This window comes from Aotus nancymaae, unplaced genomic scaffold, assembly GCF_030222135.1.
Source record: "Aotus nancymaae isolate 86718 unplaced genomic scaffold, 86718_ANA_hifiasm-v0.15.2.pri h1tg000108l, whole genome shotgun sequence".
In the NCBI taxonomy this organism is placed as follows: domain Eukaryota; kingdom Metazoa; phylum Chordata; class Mammalia; order Primates; family Aotidae; genus Aotus; species Aotus nancymaae.
In genome coordinates, this window is record NW_026988523.1 from 17,501,383 (window position 1) to 17,515,144 (window position 13,762).

The 13,762-nt window shown below is 41.1% G+C and overlaps 1 non-coding gene across 1 annotated transcript; it reads left to right on the top strand.

Annotated features, from left to right (window-relative positions):
• The first annotated feature begins 6,133 nt into the window (after positions 1-6,133).
• LOC135272360 (U7 small nuclear RNA) lies at positions 6,134-6,195 on the top strand. The gene has a single exon (XR_010340518.1). It is a non-coding gene; the product is annotated as a U7 small nuclear RNA (small nuclear RNA).
• Positions 6,196-13,762: the final 7,567 nt, after the last annotated feature.

Below are 13,762 nucleotides of genomic sequence, written 5' to 3' on the forward strand. Positions count from 1 at the left end.
AGGTAACGTTTACAAGTTTCAGGAATTGGGATGTGGACATCTTGTGGATGTCCACAAGGGTGGAACCACCCTTCAGCCCAGTACATAGCCTGATGCATCTGAATTTGAATCGTGGCTCTAACAATGTTTTATTCTTTCTAAGCTTTAGATTTCTCTAAATGGTGTTAATAATGTTTATCTCTCATTACATTGATGTAAGATTTTAATGAGTTAACTATGTAAAGTGCTAACACCAACCAAGTTCCCCCACAGGTGTTCTGTTAATTTTAATTTCTTTTTTTCTTGTGTCTTGATAATATCTAAAACATTAAGTATTTTAGTTCAAAGGCAGTGAACTTCGTAAATTTTGCAGCACAAATGCAAAATACTAAAAATATGTCCAAAATGATTAACACATGGACAAAATACTGTTCAATATCCAGTTAAGGTTCCATTGAAGTTTGAAGCTGTAACATAATGCAACAGATAATGTATTGCTGTGCTTAGAGTCATAGGCATTGTAGTATGAATGGAACTAGAAGTTTATCACCTTAAATAAGGTACTGAAGGTTTTCTGCTTTCAACATCTCTGATTTGTTAAGATACATCAGACCATTATATGTTTGGGGCAGAGTATGAAAGAGGGAGGCATAGGCATATCATTTTTCAAGACATTAGTACGGTTTTTATTTAGGTTTAGAATAGATTAAAACAATGATAATTTAACAAATATTAATTGAGCCTTTTTGATATGTCACACAGTAGCCAAGATTTTGCTAATATAAATATGAAAAGCCATGGTTCCTACCCTTATCTAATGGAGAGACAGAAAATAAATGTGTAATTCCTATAAATTAAGGTAAGAATAGTAATGGTCAGAGTGGAAGCACAGGCGAAGGGGTGCTGAAGTCTGCAGGGAAGATTGGGTACAGGTGTGGAGGGGAGTTGGTGGTTCTTGAGCCTACACTTCAGGAAGGGGAAAGCCTTTTCCAGGTGAATATGGGGTAGGGCAACCTAGGCAAAGGAGACCGTATCTGGAAACGAATGAAGGACCAAAATATTGCATGCTCACAGAACCACAAGTATCTTAGCATTGCAGGAACAGACAGGCATAGAAGAAATTTATCTTGAGAAACAACATCCCCAACACTGAATTCAAGGTATGAGTTCAAGTTGATTTTGTATAAAGAACCCTGGATAGAGTGAACAAACATCCTACAGAACGGGAGAAAATTTTGCAAACTATGCATCTGACAAAGGTCTAATATCCAGCATCTATAAGGAACTTAAACACATTTCCAAGACAAAAACAAACCATTAAAAAGTGTGCAAAGGATCAGTTCAACCATTGTGGAAGACAGTGTGGTGATTCCTCAAAGAGCTAAAAACAGAAATACCATTCACCCTAGCAATTCCATTACTGAGTATATACGCAATGGAATATACATTGTTCTATTATGAAGACACATGCACATGTATGTTCATTGCAGCACTATTCACAAAAGCAAAGACATGGAATCAACTTAAATGCCCATCAATGATGGACAGGATAAAGAAAATGTGGTACATGTATACCATGGAATACGATACAGTCATAAAAAGGAATGAGATCATATCTTCTGCAGGCACATGGATGGAGCTAGAGGCCATTATCCTTAGCAAACTAACGCAGAAACAGAAAACCAAATACTGCATGTTCTTGTTTAGAAATGGGAGCTAAATAATGAGAACACATGGACACATGAAGGGGAGCAAAACACACTGGGGCCTATCGGAAGGTGGAGGTGGGAGGAGGGAAAGGATCAGGAAAAATAACTAATGGACACTAGGCTTAATACCTGGAGTGATGAAATGAGCTGTATAACAAACTCTCATGACACAAGTTTATCTATATAACAAACTTGAACCTGTACCCCTGAACTTAAAGGTTAAAAAATAGGGCACAGGGACTCACACTTGTAATCCCAGACCTTTGGGAGGCCGAGGAGTTTGAGACCAGCCTGGCCAACATGGTGAAACGCAGTCTCTACTAAAAATACAAAAATTAGCCAGGCATGGTGGCATGCGTCTGTAATCCCAGCTACTTGGAAGGCTGAGGCAGGAGAATCCCTTGAACCCAGGAGGCAGAGGTTGCAGTGAGCCAAGATCACACCAGTGTACTCCAGCCTGGGCCACAGAGCAAGACACTGTCTCAAAAATAAAAATAAAAAAATAAAAAAAGAAGTCTCAGTGGTCTTGCCTTTAAAAAAAAAGTTAAAAAATAAATAAGTAAATAAATATAAAAATAAAAGCAGACCAACTTAAAAAAAAAGGACCCTGGATAACCTAGCGCCCAGTTTTACTGTATATGGGAAGCTCTGGGCATACAAAGTTTGAAGGAGTCAATTCTTGCCCTCCAAGTCCTTAGGGTCTAGTATAAGAGCTTCCAATTAATATCTTCAACTAGAAATATGAAGAGTTTACAGTTACATGGATACTTTTAAGTGGATTTTTTTTTCTTTTTCTGAACCTTGGTGAGAGTTGAGGGTCGCGAACATAGAAGTTAAAGCAGAACTTAGAGCCCATGTATTTTGTTACCAATGGCAGTAGAGATGGTTGTCTGCCCACCAAATATTTATACTCCCCTTCTGTAGTGAGAAATAGTTACTGGGACATGGCTTTCCAGCCAAGGACTGCATTTCCCAATTCCCCTTACATCTAGGTAGGGACGTATGATTAGGCCTCACTAATGGAATCTGACAGGCACAACTTGTTGGCTGAGGTGGTTGGAAAAATAAATACCTTTTCTAGTTTGTCTTCTCTTGCCTCCTAGGTGGACTAAATAAAAAACAAATGCTCCATATTTTCAGAGTATGGTAGAGCCACAAGACAGAAAGAACTGGGTCCTGAATCACCACATTCAGGAAAGTTGTCAGCCAACTAGAAATACTCTCATTGGATTGATAGAGGAGTGAGACAGAATATTATATTGTTTTAAGCTACTAAAATTTGGGGGTTTTTATTTGTTTCAGTACCTTGTATTATCCAAGTTATCACATGAGGAGGATTCCCTTATGCAACATACCATGCTTCCTGGGATTGGGTCTTTATGGTCATGAAGGGCTAGTGCTTTTACTTGACAAATGTCGCTGGTAGGTACATCTCTCTTGTATTAAGCTAAAATCTGATGAAATCCTGTTAGTTTTAGCCATTGATCTCTGGAGCAAGGCCAGGTAAGAAAATGTGTGCGTGTTTGTGGCATGGAGGATTCTTTTTGTGGTAGAAGAGGCCAATTTTGGAGGCCAAGTCTAGCTGGGAAGAGTGTTACCTGGAAAGGAATTAGAGAAAATGTCACACTGAATACAGTTGTGGTTAGATGCAGAGATGGACTTGAAAGAGGCTGTCTAGAAGCTCAAAGTGAGTCTGTAAGTGTTGAGTAGACCCTTATGTGATGAAGACCAGGAAGACTGAGATGTTAGCATCTACACCTGGTAATGGGCATGAGGGGTTAGATGTGTCTCTTCTTGAGTGGTAGGGAGCTGTTGCTTAAAGGATAGATGAGACAGAAGCAACAGAAAAAAATCTGCCCCTCTGTTCTACTTATGTTTTTATGTCCTCCATGAACTTTATCTTCTCCAACCTAAGCAGACCTTTCTATTTCTTTGTTTTTTGAATTTTTTTTTTTTTTTCGAGACAGGGTCTTGCTCTGTCACCCAGGCTGGAGTACAGTGGCACAATCATAGCTCACAGCAGCCTCCACTTCCTGGGTTCAAATAATCCTCCCACCTCAGCCTCCAGAGTAGCTGGGACTACAGGTGTGTATCACTATGCTTAGCTAGTTTTTTATTTGTTGTAGAGATGTGGTCTCCCTATATTGCCCAGGTGTATTTCAAACTCCTGGCCTCAAGCAGTCCTCCCATCTTGACCTCCCAAAGTGCTGGGATTATAGGCGTGAGCTTCAGTACCCAGCCAGCAAACTTTTCCTTATCTTTTTTTTTTTTGTAGTTTATAGACATAAAATTCTTTGTATTTTCTTCTGGATTCATATTAGGTTGTGTAGAATTAAATATCATACTCCATATATGGCCAGTCTAGTATAGAGCTCAGTGAGATGATTATTCTAACATCTGAGTGCTATACATAGGGTATAGTGTTAGGAGATTGTGCTTTGAAATGAAACAGACTGGGGCCAACTTCTGCCCTTACAAACTAGGTGAGTTTGGGTAAAATAGTTCTCTGAGCCTCAATTTCTACATTTAGAGGAGAAAAAAAATACTGTATCACATGGCAATTGCTGGGTAACAAAACACCCTAAACTATAATTGTAAGGTCTGTTCTCACCGAGGATAAAATGAAGAAACTGAGGCCAGCACGAAAATAATCCAATGCAAGGGAATTTATTCAGGATCCCGGGTGAGGTTCTGCGGTCCGACAGGAGGTGCCGGAGAAGTCGCGCGGACTCCTCGCAGGCACGGGGTTTTATAGGGAGTGGAGGCGTTTGATTGGCTGTGCCTGAGGTGAGTGGGACAAAATGGAGGGGAGTGGGGTCCGGATGAAACAAAATGGAGGGGAGTGGGACCTGGATGGAGGGGAGTGGGGCCCAGATAGGACAAAATAGTAGGCAGGGAGTGGAGCCTGGATAGGACAAAATAGTATCAGGTAGGTCCTGATGGGGCTTTTTTTCCCAGGCTCTGGGGGTGGGGGGGAGGCGTGTCTGAGCTCCTGGTAAGGGGAGGAGGCGTGTCTGAACTCCCCGCGAGGGAGGGGGGCGTGTCTGAACTCCCCGCGAGGGGAGGAGACGTGTCCGAACTCCCCGCGAGGGGAGGGGGGCGTGTCCGAACTCCCCGCGAGGGGAGGGGGGCGTGTCCGAACTCCCCGCGAGGGGAGGAGGTGTGTCCGAAATCTCTGCGAGGCAGCCAGCCTTACAATAAAGATTTTAAAAGATATCTGCATATTATTCCCTAAGAGACTGTGGGAGAGTTGGCTGATCTTGGCTGGACTCTTTTTTCTTTTTTTTGAGACAGCGTCTCACTCTGTTGCCCAGGCTGGAGTGCAGTGGTATGATCATGGCTCACTGCGGCCTCAACCTCCTGGGCTCAGATGATCCTCCTGCCTCAGCCTCCTGGGTAGCTGGGTGGGTAGCATGTACCACCATACCCAATTAATTTTTTGTAATTTTTATAGAGATGGGGTTTCACCATGTTGGCCAGGCTGATCTCGAACTCCTGGGCTCAAGTGATCTGTCCGTCTAGCCTAGATTCAAAAGTTGGAGATTTCATCTCTTGATGGGGGTGGAGTAGTTAAAAAGTCTCATTGCAATGGATGTGAATAGAGGGAGGCCATTGAAGCCAATAATGCATTTAATTGACCACAAATACCTATTTCCAAGAGTTTTAATGAAAAATAAATATTATGTGCAAATGATCTGATATACAGTAGGCAATCAATAAAGCTAGTTCTTTTTTCTTCCATTCTTCTCCCTTACTTCTTCCCTATTAATGAAGTCTGGAAATTTATCAATTCATTTTTTTCTTAACTACTACATTATTTTAGACCTGAAAGAAATCCAAACTTTTTAAATATATAAAGCTGTCTCTCTCATGTTGTATTTATATAACATGTTATATTTTCTGGTCCTAAATTTAAGATTTAAAATTGGATGGCCCATATACTGTGAAGATGTTCACGATAGGGGAACCGACTCTGGAAACAGGCTGCCTGGACTTTAATCCCGGCTCTGCCCTTTACCAGCCCTCTGACCTTTGTCAAGTTACCTAACCTGCTCTCTGTAGAGAGGAAGTTGTAATAGGGTTTCATCATCTCCTATCGCCTACAACTGTTGTGAGAATTAAGTAAGTTAATATTTCTGAAGCCTCTAATATTTCTGAAACAGTGTCTGGCATATAGGAAAGTCTACATAAGCAGTTGTTAAATAAATAAGTGTTAGAGTCTCCTGAGTGCTTCAATTGTTCAGCAAATTTATAACACACTTGGGTTTATTTTCACTATCTTCTCCAATGAATATTATGAGAAGCTCTATGTGCTTTGCTGAAATCTATGTACACGGTGGCTATGGCATGTTTTTGATCAACTTTACTGTCGCATCAATAAAGGGGTGAAGTTAGTTTGAAATCACTTTATTGAAAGTAGAATATTTGTTATAATATTATTATAATGATGTTACAGCTTTTTCAGAATTTATATATCAGATTTTCTGGCTTTCACTGGAAAACCCCACATGCAAAAAAAAATTATATTATTATCTAATTATTATTAACTAATGTCCAATTTTTCACAAAACATGTTTAAAAATTTTCTATAGGCCGGGCGCGGTGGCTCACTCCTGGAATCCCAGCACTTTGGGAGGCCGAGGCGGGTGGATCACGAGGTCAAGAGATCGAGACCATCCCGGTCAACATGGTGAAACCCCGTCTCTACTAAAAATACAAAAAATTAGCTGGGCACGGTGGTGCGTGCCTGTAATCCCAGCTACTCAGGAGGCTGAGGCAGGAGTATTGCCAGAACCCAGGAGGCGGAGGTTGCGGTGAGCCGAGATCGCGCCATTGCACTCCAGCCTGGGTAACAACAGCGAAACTCTGTCTCAAAAAAAAAAAAAAAAAAAAAAAAAATTTTCTCTAGACATTTGTCAGGGAGTAGTCTATATTTTACAGGTTCTCATCTTTTATCTTTTCCCTTCTGTTATTCTTTTTTTTTTTTTAAGAGACAGAGTCTTAGTCTGTCACCCATGTTACCCAGGCTAGAGTGCAGTTGTGTGAACATGGCTCACTGTGGCCTCTAACTACCTGACTCAACCAGTCCTCTTGCTTCAGCCTCCTAAGGAGCAGCTGGGACTGAAGGCACACACCACCACACCTGGCTAATTTTTAAATTTTTTTTTGTAGAGATGAGGTCTCACGGTGTTGCCTAGGTTGGCCTTGAACTCCTGAGCTCAAGTGATCCTCCCACCTCAGCCTTCCAAAGTGCTGGGATTACAGGCGTGAGCAACCTTACCCAGCCTGTTATTCTTTATCTTTATGATGTTTTAACTGATTGGGGTATTTGGACAATTTATTTTGTCTTTAAAAATAGCTCAAAACTACCATACTTAGGCATAATTGAATATATAATTACAACACATTGTAAGAAACAGATAATTATAAAAAGAAAAGCAAATTAAAAAAAAAACACCCAAATTTCTACTGTCCAGAGTAAACGAACTACTATTATTATTGATGTTTTTTTCTTCCCTCTCTTCCCTCCCTCCCTTCTTTCCTCCCTCCCTCTATCCCATCCCTCCTTTCCTTCCTTCCTTCCTTCCCTTCTTCCTTCCCTTCCCTTCCCTCCCTCCCTCCCTCCCTTCCTTCCTTCTCTTTATGGAAGAATGCTGTTCATACCATTTTATAGCTTGTTTTCACTTAACCAATTAACATATTTCTACAACATCTGTTCAACAATATTCTACAGTATTCTACAACATCATTTTGGTGGCTGCGTACAGCTCTGTTGTGTGGATAGAACATAATTTAATTAGTAATCCTCTATTTTGGAGCACTTGTTTTCAGTTTTTTGTTATTACTACAAATGTTGCATTTTGAACACTTTTATAGGTAAAATTTTGTGCACAGCCATGATTATTTCGTTGAAATATATTATTTGTTGAGTGTAAAGCATAGAGCATTTTTAACCTTTTAATGAATTTGCCAAACTTCAGTCCCCTGCCCCAGAAATATTATTGTGGTATATACTCTTACTCTTGTCTATTCTGTATTAATAATAAAAAAAAATCTTCCCCCCCTTTGTTCTGGGGCATCTGCATTAGTGAACTCAATGAGTGTTAGAAATCTACATCTAATTTGAAAAATCTAGCTGGGCCCACAGGCATTACTTTGTTGTAGAAAGGCTTTAATATTTTTATTATCTTAGTTCAAAACTGTTTATGAGCCGTAAGTTCTATCCATGAAATGGGTCATTAAATGGAGACTGGCTTATCACTGAGCTCTAAAGCTCTAGAAATCTTTTTGTCTCTAAAGAGGCAACATATAGGCCAATAATCTACTGCATACCTAAGAGAACCAGTGAGCAGTTGTGATATGATGGAATCCACCACTGATTCTTGATGTAAAATTGTTCAAGGGAAGGGAACCAATTCTTACTAGAAGCCAGACATCGTACCCATGGGGAGCATGTCTACTTGGTGTCTGAAGCCTGGCAGCAGGTAGACCTGCAGCCAGATGGTGGCCCAGCCAGTGAGAGTGGGCCAAGACCTATGCAGTATGTGGAGAAGACCCCTCCCCCTGGCTGCACAGCTTTGTGCCCATTGGCCTGGGTGGAGAAGACCCCTCCCCCCGGCTGCACAGCTTTGTGCCCATTGGTCTGGGGGGAGAAGACCCCTCCCCCCGGCTGCACAGCTTTGTGCCCATTGGCCTGGGTGGAGAAGACCCCTCCCCCCGGCTGCACAGCTTTGTGTCCATTGGCCTGGGTGGAGAAGACCCCTCCCCGCTGCTGCACAGCTTTGTGCCCATTGGCTTGGGTGGAGTGGTGGGTGCAGCAGTTCCTGGCTAGAATCATCAAATGGTCATAGCAGCTGCCTGAGAAGAAACACTAGTACGGTGAACCCTTCACCAAAAGAGAACCATGGTGCCCCATCCACCTCCTGCACCCTGGCTGAGCACTGGCCACACCTAAGTGGCAGCATTTGGACTTTTGTGCCTGCTATTCCCTTGTCCCAGCTGTTCCAATCTGCCAGAGGTCAAAGGCCAAACCTGTCTGACTTCTATTCTGCTCACTGTGCCCAGGGACCAACCCACAGGACTGGCAGGAAGGAGCCCCAGGCTAAAAAAGAAAAAAAAAAAAAAGAGAAACCAGGCACTGTAAAACATGTACATCATTCAATCCAAACTGCAGGTTTACTGAGGTTATGTATTAGCCCTGTGATTTTCAGAAGGAGAAATTGAAGCTAAGAGATTATTCAGTTTGTCTGAAGTCACCTAAGGCCTAAGAAGTTGAGATTAAAATATAGGTCTACCTGACTCCAAACATTTATGCCACCCAGGCTCATTCCTGCCCTTGTCATAGTTCACTATCCAATTGAACTATCAGCTCAAGAATATTCCTTGAACACAAAGATCGAATAGCAAATGGATATGGTATTCAATAATACATGCCTCCCTCTCCTGAGCTCTTAAGGCACTCAAAGTTGGAACACAGCTGTTTTGTGGCCCCTTCCTATGTCCATAATTTAATGATGGTAAGAGGCAGGAATCTGACTACTCTAGTACTTCTTTCTTGTGTAGTCTCCAAATTTATAATAACAGGAATTGGTACCTACTAGCCATGAATTTATAGTCCTAGAAACATTGACCTGGAAAGATCACCTAATAATTTTTAACACGCATGCCACTCTAATGGGGGAAAAATAGATATTGCTAGAATGCATTGCAAGACATACTTTTTGGATGGGACAGTAATGAGGCAATGTCTGGTTTTCATTAAAGGGCATAAATAAATCATTCATAACCCGAACAAAAATAGTATAGGTTTTGTCATAAACATTATTACTATCCAGTGCACTAATTGCCAGTGGAACATGCTTTGAGGAACATGAAATGAGACCTTTCTTCCTACCCTGTTTTAGCTCAGTTGTCACTTGACTCCTTGTGAGCTTAGAATCGAATCTATTTTAATATGGCAAGAAAAAAAAAGGTACATTACTCAAATTTGAAAAGTGTTGCAAGAGAAGTTCATCCTGAGTTCGATCAGGAAGGGATCACTGTTTTGCTTGTTTTGTTTATAGATAAGTAGTTTTATCTCCAAAGAAGTTTAAATTTCATGTTCAAAATTAAAGACAGTAAAATGCCAGCCAAATCGGTACTTTTGGAAAAGCTATGTAAGATTTCAGCTCCAAACCTTATAACATTCTCCTTTCTTCATTGTTGTACTTAGTCTGTTTCCCTTCCTATGGATACTAGCTTTTGTTTTGAAATACGACATAGTAATGGATTATTGCAAAAAAAAAAAACAAAAAAGAATATGATTTTTTTGTGTGTTGTTTGTATGCACAAATGTAAAGTACTTATTATTGTTAAATCAAGCTTTTTGTTTGACCTGTTCGGAAAAATCAATTTCTCTGTGCCGCAATGCATTCCCTGCTAGTATTTTATGGGGCCACATAGGAAAGAATGGTCAATTATTTTTTGGAAGGTGGTTGTAGAGCATAAGAATTTCATGCAAACAATGTATATACAGGGTGGCGTAAAATGGAACTTAATGTATAAGTAAGGGTCTGACAGTGTAAGGAAATCTTGGATGCAGAATCAAGAGGTCTGTGTACACAAGAGTGGTTGGGGGACTGCACTCTGAAAGGAGTTCACTCACTCTGTGACAGGAAGCGGACTCGGGAGAGGAGGAAGGAGGGATTTCCTAGCTTCAGAGCAGGGATTGTGGAAGTTAAACGCAAAGGATGGCACTGGATAAGTCTGTGTGATGCCGTGTCCTGGGAAAAGACCACTGCATAGGAAGCAGTGAGTATGTGAATGAGCCTCAGGATGTGACCTTGGGAACCCTGTCTAGTTTTGGTGGAGAGTACACTTGGTTGAGTGCAGCCTAATTTCTGTCTGGAATCATCCTTGCTTGTCCCTTTAAGGACTATGAGGCCTAGCCAGGGATCTGTACTCTGCTGGTGGAAGTGACTGGAACCAGAGACTCAGGTGAAGTCACCAGGGAAACAAATGTAAGTAGAGAAAAAGAAGAGAATACAAGACTGTTCCAAAGTTCAGAGGTAGGCAGAAAAAGAGGAGCTGAAGAGTGAAAGACTGGTGAGGCTAAGAGGAAAATTAGGACAGTGGGGTGACACTCTCCTGGGGAGAGAAAAGTGTTTCAGAAAGTTAAGGAGTTGTCAGTAACATTAAATGTTGCCAAGACGTTCAGCATGATGAAGGCGCAGGATGTGTCCACTGAATTGGCAACGTGGGGGTCAGCGGTGACCTCAGCAAGAACATGGACGCTTGACTGGAGTGGTTGCGATGAGAATGGGAGGTCAGAAAGTGGAGACGGGAGATAGAATTATTCTTTTGAGGTGTTTTCCATAAAAAGAAGGAAAAGAAATGGGGTAATAACTAGAGAGTATCTTGGGTCAAGGGAGGGTGAATTTTATAAATAGAGAAACTAGATCTGATATAACAGATTCAGAAGCATGGGAGAAATAGGGTGACATGAAAGAGAGAGGGTATAATTGCAAAGCAGTGGAGAACATGGATTCAGAGATCCCAAGTGGAGTAGGTGAGCTTTTTTGGAAGAAATACACATTTACCTTAGTAACGGCAGGAAAGAAGGTAGAATGCAGAGGCACAGAAGAAAACAGATATATAGATTTGGTGATGAGAAGATAAGGTAACCCCTTTTAAATTGCTTCTAATTTCTCAGGAAAATGGGAGGTAAGGTCAGGGGCCGGTATGAGTCAGGGATGTTTGAGGAAGAGAAAGAATAAAATAGCTGTCTATGAGAGTTGGAAAACAAGCGCCCTGGGGAAGTGTCAGGTATCCGTTTGTGACTTTGAGTCATGAATTGATGGTGGAATGATTTAGTGTCATTAAATGGTTTTCTTTAGCAAAATTCAGTTATAAGAATTTAACCAGAGTTAAATTTAATCAGGTTTGAAGGTTTTCTGGGGAAGTCAGAAGGAGGAAGGGGGTGGAAAGTAATGAAAGGAGTTTGCATGTGAGCGGGAATCTGGGCACAGAGGGCAGAGAGGACATGAAGGTAATGGACTGGAAAAAAATGTCACCAGTGAGTGGAGGAGCGATCAGGAGGTTGATAGATAGCATCTATAAGGAGGGAGATGTGAGTGAATTGTGGTCTAATGGTATGCACTGGATATTTTAAAGAAGGAGAGGCAAAAGAAAGCTTTGAAAATGGTACTGGGAGCTAGGAAGACATCAACCAGGCTCTAGGTTCATGGGTTATAAAGAAAAAAGTAACCTTTGCTTGTGGTTATAGGAAGGAAAAGGTTTCAATTAGGAAAAGAAGGCAAAGACCAACTGGGAGTCCCCAGTGGCCCAATGAAGAAAAGGGTAGAGAAGATGGGGAGAATGGATGGAGGAGTATGGGATCCAGACTGGAGGGAGATGAGTGGATGAATGATAGGGTCTTAGGCTTCTGAGAGTGGTTGAGTTAAAAGGAGTAAAGCATGGGAAATTCATTGTGATGGCCTCTTCATGGAAAGCCCAGCAGTTCAGGTCTCATTCTATAACTAGGAGGAGTGGAGAAGCTGCAGATGGAAGGTGCTATATTGGCTTCCTTGGGGTTTCAGGCCTCAGCTACTTGTCCACCAGCTAGAGGTTCTTTTTGTGACTGACTAGCTGCACGCCATTGGGCAAATTCTTGTCTGGCTTTTACTTTCCTCATGTATGAAGGGAGTACTTTTCAGTGCTTATGTGCTACTTTCATTCTCTGAAATGGTTCTTACTTCCTTGTCAGCATGTTGAAATCCTAGACATTCTAAGAATTATCTCACAAGCTGTCATTAGGCTGTTCTCCATGTAATCACCCAATCAACCAGTTGTGACATTTCACTTCTCAGAATCACTGTCACACTGTCTGAACCACACTCATGACAGTTATCGACATCTTCTAACTAATAGAGTTACTTGTGTTTATCTCTCATATATGTTGAAAACAATGAGAATAGGAGAGGTGACACATTCCTTTTGCCCATAGCAGGTGCTTGGTAAGTGTCTTTCAAATGAACCAGTAAAGCATACTTATGGAAGATAACGTAGTCATGAAATAATGGAGACGATTAGAAAAAAAAGTGAAAATGACCTTGTATTTCAAATTTGCACAGGACATTTAGGTAAGTGGAAAATGTGATGTCATCAGGTCTAAGAGTTGCTTGTGTGGCTCCTGCCACAAACTTGTGTCAGTTACAGATAGAATAAATCTGTTAGCAGGGAATTATAGTTGTATGCAGATAGCTTCATGGAGTTGAAGTAATTCTGCCATGTTAAGTGAAAAATGGCAGAGGAAGAAAGGAAGAGGCGAAAATTAATATATTTGAAAGAATTTTGAAAATATAAGGCGAGCAAGTGGAAGGAAATAATATAATTCTTTGGCTTTTAAAAAGCACTTAAATGTTAATGTAGAATTTGTTCTAATAATCAAGGGATGGGAAATTTCTCCAAGTTAATGATTGTCTAAAGCACATATTTCTATTGAGACATGTTTTAATTATTGGGATGTGGAAATCATATGACATGGGTTGGAATGTGAGTTGTTTTGTCTGTTAACTGGAGAATTTTTAGTGGCTGTATTTTTTTTTTGAATGAAACATTGAGTCACATGATCTGACAAAAAACAATGTACTTATTGGGGTCAGTGGGACAGAATTCTGGGCGCAATAGAAAAATTCCAGTTCATGTTATATAATCCCACCATCACTATTACCACTACCACCGCTATCACCAACAAAAATAGGAGCAAAAACCTTCCAAGCACTCTGTGTCGGTGTCTGTTCTGCACATTTTATGTCTTGCATCAGTCAAGGTTCAACCAGAGACACAAGACCAGCAGGGCATATATATTAAGACATGTAATGAGAGGAATTGGCTTATGTGACTGTGAAGGCTCTGTAGGCGAGGCTGTTAGGAAGGGCAGGCTGGAAGCCCGGGACATGAAAGGCTACTGTCCGTAGACAGAAGAATTTCTTCTTCCTCTGGGAAACTGCACTTTAGTTTTTATGGCCTTTCACTGATTGAATCAAACCCATCCAGATTATTGAGGCTAATCTCCCTTACTTATAGTCAGGTTT